At 46.5% G+C, this 12605-nt stretch overlaps 1 long non-coding RNA gene across 1 annotated transcript; it reads right to left on the bottom strand.

Moving 5' to 3' along the window:
• Nucleotides 1-1457: 1457 nt before the first annotated feature.
• On the bottom strand, nucleotides 1458-10864 carry LOC143715586 (uncharacterized). Its single transcript, XR_013195824.1, has 3 exons — nucleotides 10801-10864; nucleotides 9367-9424; nucleotides 1458-1952 (listed from the first exon to the last, which is right to left on the bottom strand). It is a non-coding gene; the product is annotated as an uncharacterized LOC143715586 (long non-coding RNA).
• Between the last annotated feature and the right edge of the window lie 1741 nt (nucleotides 10865-12605).

The raw sequence follows: 12605 nt of genomic DNA, 5'->3' as shown, positions 1-12605 counted from the left end.
AATCATTGAGTTGGAAGCCTGTACTATAATGTGAATTACAAGTAGGGCTGCAACTAACGATTATTTTGATAATTGATTAATCTGACGATTATTTTTCCGATTAATCGGATAAAAAATCAATTTGATTTTTTGTTTATTATAACTAAATAAAACCCTAAATCAGGGTATTTATGTGTAAAAGTGTAATTTGAAAAGTGCAAAAACCGCACATTGAGTTTTACTAATATCAATATTTGCATTGTTTTTAATGATAATCGCTGATGGCAAGTTGACAACCATGATTAATGTGAACATCTAACATCTAAAAACATCTAAAAATATATAATTCATTTAATTTTTATTTAAAATTAATTTAATTATAAGGATAAATTGATCAATAAATATAGAAAGACTGAAAACAAGTGTGTGAACATAGAGCCGCAGTAGATAGCGTTCGAAAAACTAATTAAAACTTAATAGTAGACAAACGCTATAAAAAGAGAACGTAATAGGTACGCAGCAAGTTAACAGGCTTGATTAAAAGGACAGGAAAAATAATGCATTAGTGCACAAGCATTTGCTGAAAACCACTGAGTACAGTGACTAAAAAACATTATTTTACTGCTGCGGTTATTAACTGCCTTTATATTTCGTGCTTCACTTTGTAAACACCGTTTTAATTTAACCTATTTCTGCGGTGGCGCTATTATAATCCATCACCTATGTTGCGAGCGAACTGATTGCGCAACCTGATGCTCGAGACAAAATACAGACATCCCAATCTCCCTGGAGTCAACCGCATATTGATAGCGGCTCCCTGATGCCTGCAAATTAGTTAAAACTCCCGGAATCTAGGGCACGCAAGCAAGAGCGCGCATGCGAGACTCCAAACGGCTCCAAATCGTGTAGCGCGCGCGCACGGCAGAGCGCAGAGACAAAGAGCATCATGATTGGCCTGTTTCAACCAATCACCACACCAGTAAACGCTCCCCGTGACGTAAGCAGACCAACTAATCGATAATGACATTCGTTGAGAACGATTTTCATAATCGATTATTATAGATTTTATCGATTAGTTGTTGCAGCCCTAATTACAAGATTAAATGTGATCTTTATAAAATACCTTTGAATGAACTCTAGTGTCGACGATCCAGCGGCAGGATACTCAAGGTTGAAGACGTAATAGCTGCTGAAGAACTGGTACTCCATGTAAAAAGAAAGGGTGTGGGCCCATCACGAAATGTCCCTCGATGGATATAAGCCTGATATAATCATGTCACCTGAAATGAACAGATACAACATTATGTGTTATGGCTGTTAAGGGCTATACAAATGTAATTCTTATTATAATTTGTATTATTTATTGTGGTAATGTAGATTTCTAGAATGAAAACAAAACAATGAGTTAGAAATGTCGATACTAGATCAAAGTAACATTACCTTGAATGATCAAGCAGGGGGTGCTGGGGAGTTCTGCAGTATTGACGTCCACTGCAGTGGCACATGGCTGTAACATAGTTAACACACAATAGCATGGGTTTAGGATAAAGTATAAATATTGTTCATTGGTCAGAGGTAGTAAATCATGCGAGGTAAATGTTGATAATGTAATCACTCATTTTGCATTTTAAATATTTGAATAAAAAATCTGTGTATACAGACATACAAATGTATTGTTAGTACCCAAGTAACAATTTGGTCTTGTAGCCGCCCAACACACAGTGTTCAGATCTTGACCAATTACTAAAGTCTAAATAAAATTACGCAAAAAGACAGTAGATGGCATGCCTGTGTAGATGTTCTCCAACGTTGCCTCGGTCTCCCCCTCTGGCCAATCTGCTGGGCCCCACCTGACACACCTAGGAGTGGCCATCATAGGGTAACAGTACTATTGGGGACGGTTATAGCTCAGAAGTTGGAGCAAGTCGTCTCATGACTGAAGGGTCAGCAGTTTGATTCCCTGTTGAGACTGTCTAAATAGACCCATCCCACAGAAGTTATGTTACAGTGTAAAAGTGTTGTAAACACGGGTGTATTTTAGCAAGCTAATTAAAGGGATATTCCACCATTTGGGGAATTAAGCTCATTTTCCACCTCCCCACGAGTAAAACAATTGTTCCCTTTCGTAGTCACTCCGAGTTACGTCGGATGACGACGAATGGGGGTTTCGCTTAGAACACCTATCGACTTCGAGTATTACAAAACGAGCCAATGGCGATGAAATGCCATGGGTCTGCGGAATTTGCATAGCGTATCTCCGCCCCACCGCGTGGGTATAAAAGGAGGACACCGGCAACATGCAGGTATGTTTTCGCTTCGGAGCCAAGAATATTTCTTCACTCCACAATCATCTCTGACTTCGCTCTACAAGACGAGCTTCTCTCTCCGGTGTTGGTGTGACGGCGATCTGCAGCGAGCTCACAGTGCTTGCTGATCTGTTCAGTGATCTGCCAGTGTGTGTGTGTCTCCCTGTGCGCTTCAACATCGCAGAGTTTTTTCTCCTCTCATAAAAGAGCTTGCACGCGGCACGTCTTTTTAGAGACGGCTCGCCCGTGCATTTCTGGTTGCAGCGGACTGGTATCGGACTCTGATGGGCACGAGCGCTGTCTAGTGTGTTTGGGCTTTGATCATGCTTGAACAGCGCTCGTGGTTGACTCATGTTCTCTCTGGTAACGTGATCATCGTGTCATATATAGGTCGAGACTCGGTGAACTCGCAAGAGTGAGAGTCCCCTAATCCACCACCCGATCTTCGGCTGGTGGCCAGGGTGACCTGAGGGTGTTGGTCTGGAACAAGGCGCCGACTCTGTGTCCACGCCCCAGCCCCCCCTCTTTAATGACGGTGCCCACTAGCGAACTGATGATTCCACGAGTCTACCCTCGGTTGGCCTGTGTATTTTCATTTGAAGCTACAGAGGATGATGCTGTGTCTGTGTAGCAGCATCACTAGGTGGGCTTGATTCTTCTGGAAATGACGACTCGTCACAGCTGCCACCCTCTGGTGTGCATACGGCTGTGCCTGAGTCTGATCCGGAAATGACGGCCATGCTTTCCCGGGATGATTGGTTTTGGGTAAGGCCGCCGATATTGGGGTTTGTCCACTGCAAACCCCAATATATTTCCTCCCGGACGTGCATGATGAGATCAGGGGTCCTCTCGTTGGTCTCATCCGCCTTTCCTTCCCTCAGGGGCCGCTGCCCATGGGTACACTGGGGTTCCCCCGGTTGAACGCTCTGTTGCCATGCTACTATGTCCTCAGAGTGCTTCCTGGCGCTATCCTAAGCACCCGTCCAAAGCCTATAGTTCTTTTCGTCTACACTAATCTGTGGCGAAATCCTATAGTGCCTCAGGACAGGCAGCTGCCTCACTGCATCCCATGACGTTCTGCTGGTCTACCTGACCCAGATGCTCATGGACATGCAGGAGGGCGGGACTGACCCGAGGCTCTTCAGTGAGCTGCGTGCTGCAACTGACCTTGCTCTTCGAGTGACGAAAGTGGCCGTACGCTCTCGGAGTCAGGTGATGTTCACCAGTCTGGGGCTGACCTGTATGATGTGCACGATGTCGGGCGGACCCGTCTGCTCGACAAACCCATCTCCCAGGTCGGCCTCTTCGGCGGTGCGGTTGAGTGCTTCTGCCCAACAGTTCTCAACCGCCCGTGAGCAGATTGAGGTTATTCTGCCCGACGGCCCCGCCGTCCGCTCATATTCCTCAGTCTGCCCACCGCCGAAGGCTCCCTCCCACGGTTCCAACCCCACCCGTTCACCGGGCCTGACTGCAGGGGGGATGCCACAGCCCTCTCCAGCCCCGCCACCCGCTAAACGCCGGTTAAGCGGCACTTTTGAGATGGGCTGCTCAGAGATGAGACTCAGTTCTTTCCAGGAGTTGGTAGCAGGGCCACTCCTTTCCCCGGTGGAGGGCTGGGGAAGAATCCTTATTCAGAAAGAACTGACTCTTTCGTCTCTGAGCATACAGAGTTCTCGGACGACACAGAGCGCCGCCCAGAAGCCGTGCTCTCCTCGTCCCCCTCTGTCCCAGAGGCGGTTGACACGGCGTGCCGTCCACGGACCGCTTCGCCACTGTCCCCATCTGTCGCCAGACCCCTGGCAGAGCAGACCCCCGTGGAACGCTGGTCCTTCCCTGGTCTCCTCTGTCAGGACGCGGAGCATGACCGCGCCCCCGCACCGGGCCGCTATGCCACCCTCGCCTGGGCCGGTCACTCCGCTTCGCTGCCCCTCCGGGGGATGTCTGTGGTTCGCATGACCCCGCTGGTTCAGTTCTGGCAGCTTGGTTAGAGCTCCCAGCCTGTCCCGCTGGGTCGCCCGAACTATCAGGCTCAGCTATATGATTCAGTTCGCACGGTCTCCTCCCCGCTTTAGGGGAGTTCGCTTCACTATGGTCGGTGGCAATGCCCCTATCATGAGAGCGGAGGTTGCTACCCTGCTGGCGAAGGGTGCAATCGAGACTGTCCCTCCAGCCGAGATGAAGTCAGGGTTTTACAGCCTGTACTTCATTGTCCCCAAGAAGACCGGTGGGTTACGGCCGATCCTGGATCTGCGCGTCTTGAACCACTCCCTTCACAGGCTGCCGTTCAAGATGCTCATAGCCAAACGCATTTGCGAATGCGTGCGGCCACAGGATTGGTTTGCAGCGATAGACCTGAAGGACGCCTACTTTCATGTCTCCATTTTACCTCGAAACAGACCGTTTCTCCGGTTTGCTTTCGAGGGGCAGGCATACCAGTACGCGGTTCTCCCATTCGGGTTGGCTCTGTCTCCTCGCGTCTTTACGAAAGTCGTCGAGGCAGCCCTTGTTCCCCTACGCGAACACGGGGTTCGCATCCTGAATTACCTCGACGACTGGCTAATGTTGGCTCACTCTCGAGATCAGGTTTGCGAACACAGAGACTTAGTGCTCCGGCACCTAGCCCGTCTGGGCCTTCGGGTCAACTGGGAGAAGAGCAAACTCTGCCCCGTGCAGAGGATCTCTTTTCTCGGTATGGAGATTGACTAGATCGCTATGTCCGCGCAGCTTACGAGCGAGCGCGCACACTCACTGCTGACTTGTCTCCGACAGTTCGATGGCAAGAGTGCGGTCCCACTGAAATTGTTTCAGAGGCTCCTGGGGCATATGGCTTCTGCAGCCGCGGCAACGCCGCTCGGATTGCTTCATATGAGACCGCTTCAGCTGTGGCTTCGCGATCGAGTCCCGAGGTGGGCATGGCATCATGGCACGCTCCGAGTTCCAGTAACTCCGACCTGCCGTCAGACCTTCACCCCGTGGAGGAACCTCAGTTTTCTACGGTCCGGTGTTCCCCTAAAACGAGTTTCCAGGCATGTTGTTGTCTCCACAGATGCCTCTTCCACAGTCTGGGGCGCCATGTGCAACGGACATGCTGCCGCGGGCTCCTGGACAGGACCCTAGCGCCTTCTGCATGTCAATAGCCTCGAGTTGCCGGCAGTACGCCTTGCCCTGCACCGTTTTCGCACGTTGCTCAAGGGTCAACACATACTAGTCCGTTCAGACAATACCGCGACAGTAGCGTACATCAACCGTCAGGGTGGTCTACGCTCCCGCTGTATGTCGCAACTCGCACGCCACCTCCTCTTATGGAGTCAGAAGCACCTGAGGTCCCTTCGTGCTATCTACTTTCCGGGAGATCGGAACTTTGCAGCCGACGAGCTGTCACGGTTTCGGCCCGTTCCCGGCGAATGGCGACTCCATCCCCAGTCGGTCCAGCTGATCTGGGACCAGTTCGGGGACGCACAGATAGACCTGTTTGCCTCCCACGACTCATCCCATTGCGCCCTGTATTAGTGGTCGACCGATATGGGTTTTTTGATGGCCGATGCCGATGCCGATATCTTAGAGAGCAGGGTGGCCGATGGCCGATATAAAGCCGATATTTATTCATATTTATATATATATATATATATATATATACACACTCACACACACTTTAGATTTATAGAAATCAATCATTAATAAAATTGATAAATTTAATACATATTTAAAAATCTTTAAAATAAACATGCTTAGGCCCTAAACTAGATGGCATCTTCTTGAATACTGCAATCCTATTACAGAATGTTTCACAAATAAAGTAATTGTTTAAAAATATATGAATATGTGAATAAAAAGGAAGTAAACACTGTAACAGGGCACTCAGTAATCTGGTAATTAATCAGTAATCACTGATAATCATATTTTTTCAAATAAAGACTTTTTTTTACTTTGACTTTTGACAAGGTAACGCTAATTTTACGTACAGCACACAGTGAAAACGACATGAATATGACACAGTGGGCCACTGGATATAGCACAGCATATTTTAAAATGAAGGATTTAAAGTGTTTCGATCGCGTCTCCTGTGAAGCTGATCTTCTGTTCACATTCACTCACTGTGCACGGACCGACCGTCACTCGCAGGAACACGTTTATTCAGGCTACAAACGCACACTTCACAAGATATCACAGCTGGATTCGATTAAATCTGCAAGGTTTGTGAAATTAAATGTTTATTAGAAATTCAGAGATTTGTTTAAATTATGTAGATGCGCATTTGCTGAATGTTGACAGTAAATGAGAAAGTATTTTAGGCTGATTGTTTGCCTTTTCGGTTACAAATAATATAAAAGCAAACGTATTACTTTTTCACATACCATTTACTTTCTTTGACCAGTTCTGTAGCCACCGGTTCTGTCTAACAAAATATTAGATCTGACTGACAGAGATCGTAAACTAATGAAGACGGAGAATGTGAGTGAGCGCTGTGTTCTCTTCTCAGGTGCTGGTGTTCTCAGTGCGGCCCGTCAAAATAAAAGTCCGTAGCGCCGTCAAAATAAAAGTCCCGCTTCCAACACATCGGCCAATCAGAAAAACTTATCGGCCGATGCCGATATTTTAAAAAAGCCAAATATCGGCCGATATATCGGCCGTGGCGATATATCGGTCGACCACTACCCTGTATTACTCCATGTCCGAGGGCACCCTCGGCACGGATGCACTGGCGCACAGCTGGCCGCGGGCCCTACGCAAATATGCGTTTCCCCCAGTGAGGCTTCTCGCACGGACCCTGTGCAAGATCAAGGAGGATGAGGAGCAGGTCATTCTGGTCGCGCCGTACTGGCCCGCCCGGACCTGGTTCTCCGAACTGATGCTCCTCGCGACAGCACCTCCTTGGCCAATTCCTCTGAGGAAGGATCTCCTTTCTCAGAGACGGGGCACCCTCTGGCACCCTCGACCCGATCTTTGGAGGATCCACGTGTGGCTCCTGGACGGGACGAGGCAGGTTTGAGTACCCTGCCACCTGCGGTGGCGGGTACCATCACTTCCGCTAGAGCATCGTCCACGAGACATGTCTATGCGTTGAAGTGGAACCTCTTCGTCAACTGGTGCTCTTCTCGCGAGAAGACCCCAGGAGATGCCCGATCACTGTCGTGCTTTCCTTCGTGCAAGATGGGCTTGAGCGAAGGCTGTCTCCCTCCACCCTGAAGGTGTATGTGGCCGCTATCGCCGCATATCACGAAGCAGTTGAAGGTAAGTCTCTGGGGAAGCACGACATGATCGTCAGGTTCCTGAGAGGAGCGAGGAGACTGAATCCTCCTCGTCCTCCTCTCTTTCCCTCTTGGGACCTCTCAGTGGTGTTAAATGCCTTACAGAGGCCTCCCTTTGAGCCTCTGCAATCAGTTGAGCTTAAATTCCTGTCTATAAATACAGCGCTCCTGGTTGCATTGGCCTCCATCAAGAGGGTAGGGGACCTGCACGCATTCTCCGTTGACGAAGCGTGCCTGGAATTCGGGCCCAGTCACTCTCACGTGATCCTGAGACCCCGGCCTGGATATGTGCCCAAGGTTCCCACCACTCCCTTCCGGGACCAGGTGGTGAACATGCAAGCGCTGCCCCTGGAGGAGGCAGACCCAGCCTTGGCACTGCTCTGTCCAGTACGCGCTCTCCGTGCCTACGTAGACAGGACGCAGTGTTTCAGGACCTCAGACCAGCTCTTTGTCTGTTATGGTGGGAGACTGAAGGGAAAGGCTCTCTCAAAGCAGAGGTTGTCCCACTGGATAGTGGACGCCATTGCTTTGGCTTACCAACAGCAAGGCCGACGGTGCCCCCTTGGTGTGACAGCCCATTCCACCCGGAGTGTGGCTTCCTCTTGGGCTCTAGCGCATGGCGCCTCGCTGGCAGACATCTGTAGAGCTGCAGGCTGGGCGACACCCAACACATTCGCCAGATTTTATAATCTCCGAGTGGAGCCTGTGTCCTCTTGTGTACTCGCTTCAGTCAGCTAGTACTGGACCCGCTCAGGTGTCCTCGCTTGCTCGCCATTCCACTCCACGGACTGGATACGTGCGATATTCCATTAGGTGAGCTTTCCTCTCTGAAGCCCTGAGTTCCTCCAGCACTGTTGACGCTGGCGCCAGTGTCTATTGCCTGTGTGTCGGCTAGGTGCCTCCGTGTGCATGGTTCCTCCCTGAGTAACCCCCACATGTGTATTTCCACTGTAAGCCTCCTTGAGCATGTGTCTTTCCCTTGGCAAACCACCTTGTTGCCACTCCTGGAGTTGAAAGTTGCCACCCCTCGGGGTGGTCACTCCAGCGTTCCTGCATATGATCGGGTCGAGGGTGCCAGAGGGTGCCCCGTCTCTGAGAACGGAGATCCTTCCTCAGAGGAATTGGCCAAGGAGGTGCTGTCGCGAGGAGTATCAGTTCGGAGAACCAGGTCCGGGCGGGCCAGTACGGCGCGACCAGAATGACCTGCTCCTCATCCTCCTTGATCATATGAAGCCCTTCGGCCATATGTGTGTTCTTAAGTCCTCCCTACGGGTAGGCATGCTGCGCAAATCTCCTCTGAGATATGCTTCCCAGTGTACCTTGGTATTCCTGTGTTAAGTAGGACTCCTTCGACATGCCAGTATCACAACAGGGGGATCAGACTTTCGCAGGGCACTGGAAGACACCTGTGAAGGTAGCGTGATTTCACGGGGACCCCCATTCGTCGTCATCCGACGTAACTCGGAGTGACTATGAAAGGGAACGTCTCGGTTACGTATGTAACCCTCGTTCCCTGAGTAGGGAACGGAGAAGTTACGTCTCCCTGCCACTTCCGCTGTACCGCTGGGCAGACGCCTGAGTTCAGTCTCGGCTCCTCAGCGAAGACATACCTGCATGTTGCCGGCGTCCTCCTTTTATACCCACGCGGTGGGGCGGAGATACGCTATGCAAATTCCGCAGACCCATGGCATTTCATCGCCATTGGCTCGTTTTGTAATACTCGAAGTCGATAGGTGTTCTAAGCGAAACCCCCCTTCGTCGTCATCCGACGTAACGTCTCCGTTCCCTACTCAGGGAACGAGGGTTACATACGTAACCGAGACGTTTTTTACCTTTCTCCCATTCATCCAGAAGTTCCCTGAGTCTGGCGATACAACGTATAGCTCCAGCCTAGCATAGATCATTGGATCGGATTAGACCATTAGCATCTCGCCCGCAAAGTGACTATAATTTCCAGAATTTTTCTTATTTAAAAGTTGTCTCTTCTCAAGTTAGAACGTGCAATAAAACTAACGGAAAATGAAACGTGGCAATTTTCTAGGCTGATTTGACATGGAACTATACTCTCATTCTGGCGAATAATCAAGGAACGTTGCAAATGTACCATGGGTGCAGTGATATCACGCAGCACCTGAAAGTAGTCCCCGTTGCATTCTATGGCTAAAGCTAGCAGGCTAAAGTTAGCATTTCCCAGATGACCTATTCAACCTTTAACTTTATATTATTTAACTGTACATTTGCGCAGTAAAATTCACTTTAAATAAGATCCCCATTACTCATTTTTATTCATGCAGATAACATGGACTATATCTGCCACCTGCTGGAAAACAAACACTTAAAATTATATGAAATTTCCGCTATTGGCTCATTTTCCCCTCCTTGCTTTTTGATTTACTATAAAATGACTATTATAACAAACTATTATAACAAACTGTAGCACTTTAACTGTACTGAAGTACAGCAAGTGTAGGGCCCCATAAAGGCTTGGGCCAGCCCTGGACACAATATAAATAAGATACTAAGATTCATTGTGCAGTGTAGACAGCGTTTGCAAATGTAACATTGATTTTATACAACAATTCAAGAAACATAAATTAATATTAAGTGACTCTCATTTTAGGAACCGTACTTTCAGATTTTTCTCGAATAAGTCAATGAAAATAGTTCAAAACCAAATTACAGCTGAACCGCTGTGCATCTCCAAGCAAGGACGGGTGTTCCGTTTATGAAGGAATCTGCGTTTTCAAACGAATCTAGTGAGTCAATGATTCAATGAACCATTCATAAAGACAGTCGCTTAATTTTTTCCTGAATGAATCAGCAGTTTCAACGAGTCGATTGTATGAATGATTCAGTGAAAAAATAGAGTGACTTGCCACCCCATACTGGATACATGTGAATGATATCTAAAATTATATTTTACCTTGTCGAAATAAGGAATTGGAATCATTAAAATTCAAATGATACCCAACACTCTTAATGTCCAGACCTGTTTAGGTTCTGTTCACACAATCTCTAAAATGTAAAAAAACATATAGGATCATGTGTGAAAGCAACTATGTTAACATTAAACCACTAAATGTAATGTTATGTTACGTAGGCTATATTAAAATGGCCTCAATGTAAACGGGTCAACGAAAGAGGCCATTAGGAATTTCTGAGGCAAAATTATAACAAATTTTTTTCTGACCTTTCGCCGCCTAGAAAATACATTAAATTAATCAACCAGTTGTGATAGAGACATATTGAATTTTAAAATTACTTACCATAAACAGCCTAAGTTTTCAGAGAAGCAAATGGCACCTTCCCGTCTCTGGTCCAAGTTAACTTAACTTACGTCGTCGTGTAAATTAAGTTAACGTTAATTGGCAAACATGTTCAAAGCTCAACAAGTCTGAAATATTACATAAAAAGATTCATTTGAACACTTATTGCTTCAGAAACATAAGTATAACAGTTCATTCTCTATTATTTATTGCCGTTTCCTTCTCTTAAAGGAAACATCAACTTAACCTGAATGCATTAACGTTAGCCTATATAAAACCGCCAATACGCATTCGTTTAATCACGATGAAAATGAAAAATAACTAATATTTATCTGGATTATTTTTTTAAGGTTGAATCGCTGCACTCACAGCCTTAACGTACTAAACTGTAAAGATGACATAAGAAAGACACTAACGTTAACTTTAAAATGCGCAGGGAAAAATAAGACTCAGAGTGAACTATCTATTAGTACAATCAACTAATGTTTTAATTTTATATCAGTGCATTGCCACCAAGCCATTAGTTTAATCAACCTAAACTAAAAACAGTGAATCTAAGTTGATTTGACAAAATAAAAAATGTTGAGTTAAATCGCATATTGATAGCGGCTCCCTGATGCCCGCAAATTAGTTAAAATCTCTCGGAATCTAGAGCGAGCGAGCAAGAGGGCGCATGCGAGTAATAACAGACTGTGCTCCAAACCGTATAGTGCGCGCACGGCGGAGAAGGAGAGAGAGAGAGCGAGAGACCTTGCGTGTGTGCGCCTTATGACACAGAGATTCAGGCACCGAAATCAGGCACCGAAATTTTTGTTTTTATTCCGTCTGGTTACTACCGTTTACGTCGGATCCGGTTCCCTATTGGCCTCGCGTTTTGGTACCCAACCCTATATAGGATTCATTTATATATATATATATATATATATATATATATATATATATATATATATATATATATATATATGTATATATATATATATTTAGATGTGCACAGATAGTGCCTTGTGACATTTCCATTATTGAAAATTGTCTTCACTTTTATTTTGAAATGTTATTTTTTTTACATGTAAAATGTTGCAGGCCCTGTACAGAAGGCCATGTTGTTGACAAATTAAAAAGTCTCTTGAAAAGCAGGAAAAATTGAGGAGACAGGAGCAAACGTGTCAGCGTCGCACATAATCCCCAGTAACTGTGAGGCCGCCGGTGTGGTGAAGAGATGAGTCCCACCGTAGAGAAAAGTCCCATCTTCCGACCCAAGGAATCCGATTTTACGGGAACATTTTATGGGTAATCGCTTTAGTGCCTGATTACAAATAAGACAAAATCACTTTATTATACAAGACGTTTGAACTACGTTATAACGACCCTTCATGTCTTTTAACTTGTATGTTTCATAGAAGCTATAGATTGTGAAATTAAACATTTATCGTTCTTAGTGATTTTTAGTTTGCTTACAAATACAATTCAATTACTATACAATAGCTGTCTGAGAGGCGTAAAAGCTTACGCTACTCCTACATCCTACGTCATACATCGAGTGTCAAGTGTAACTCTTTTGGCGTAAGTTGACTTGCGTACGGCCGTCTCCTGTAAGATAATTATTTGAGTTGATAAAGTTTTAAATATGGATATTTTTCTTACATGAACGCATCGCTTCACTTCAGAAGGCCTTTATTGACCCCCCAGAGCTGTTTCGAGTACTTTTATCACAGATGCGCTTTGCTTCCAAAAAAATATACCCATTGACTCCCATTATAAAGCTTGGAAGAGCCAGGACATTTTTAAATATAACTCGATTGTATTTG

Source organism: Siphateles boraxobius, unplaced genomic scaffold, assembly GCF_051911475.1.
Source record: "Siphateles boraxobius isolate OS27281-9 unplaced genomic scaffold, OSU_SipBor_1 6, whole genome shotgun sequence".
Lineage (NCBI taxonomy): Eukaryota > Metazoa > Chordata > Actinopteri > Cypriniformes > Leuciscidae > Siphateles > Siphateles boraxobius.
Note: the sequence above shows the minus strand (reverse complement) of the source record. Positions and strands in the feature narration are given on the sequence as shown.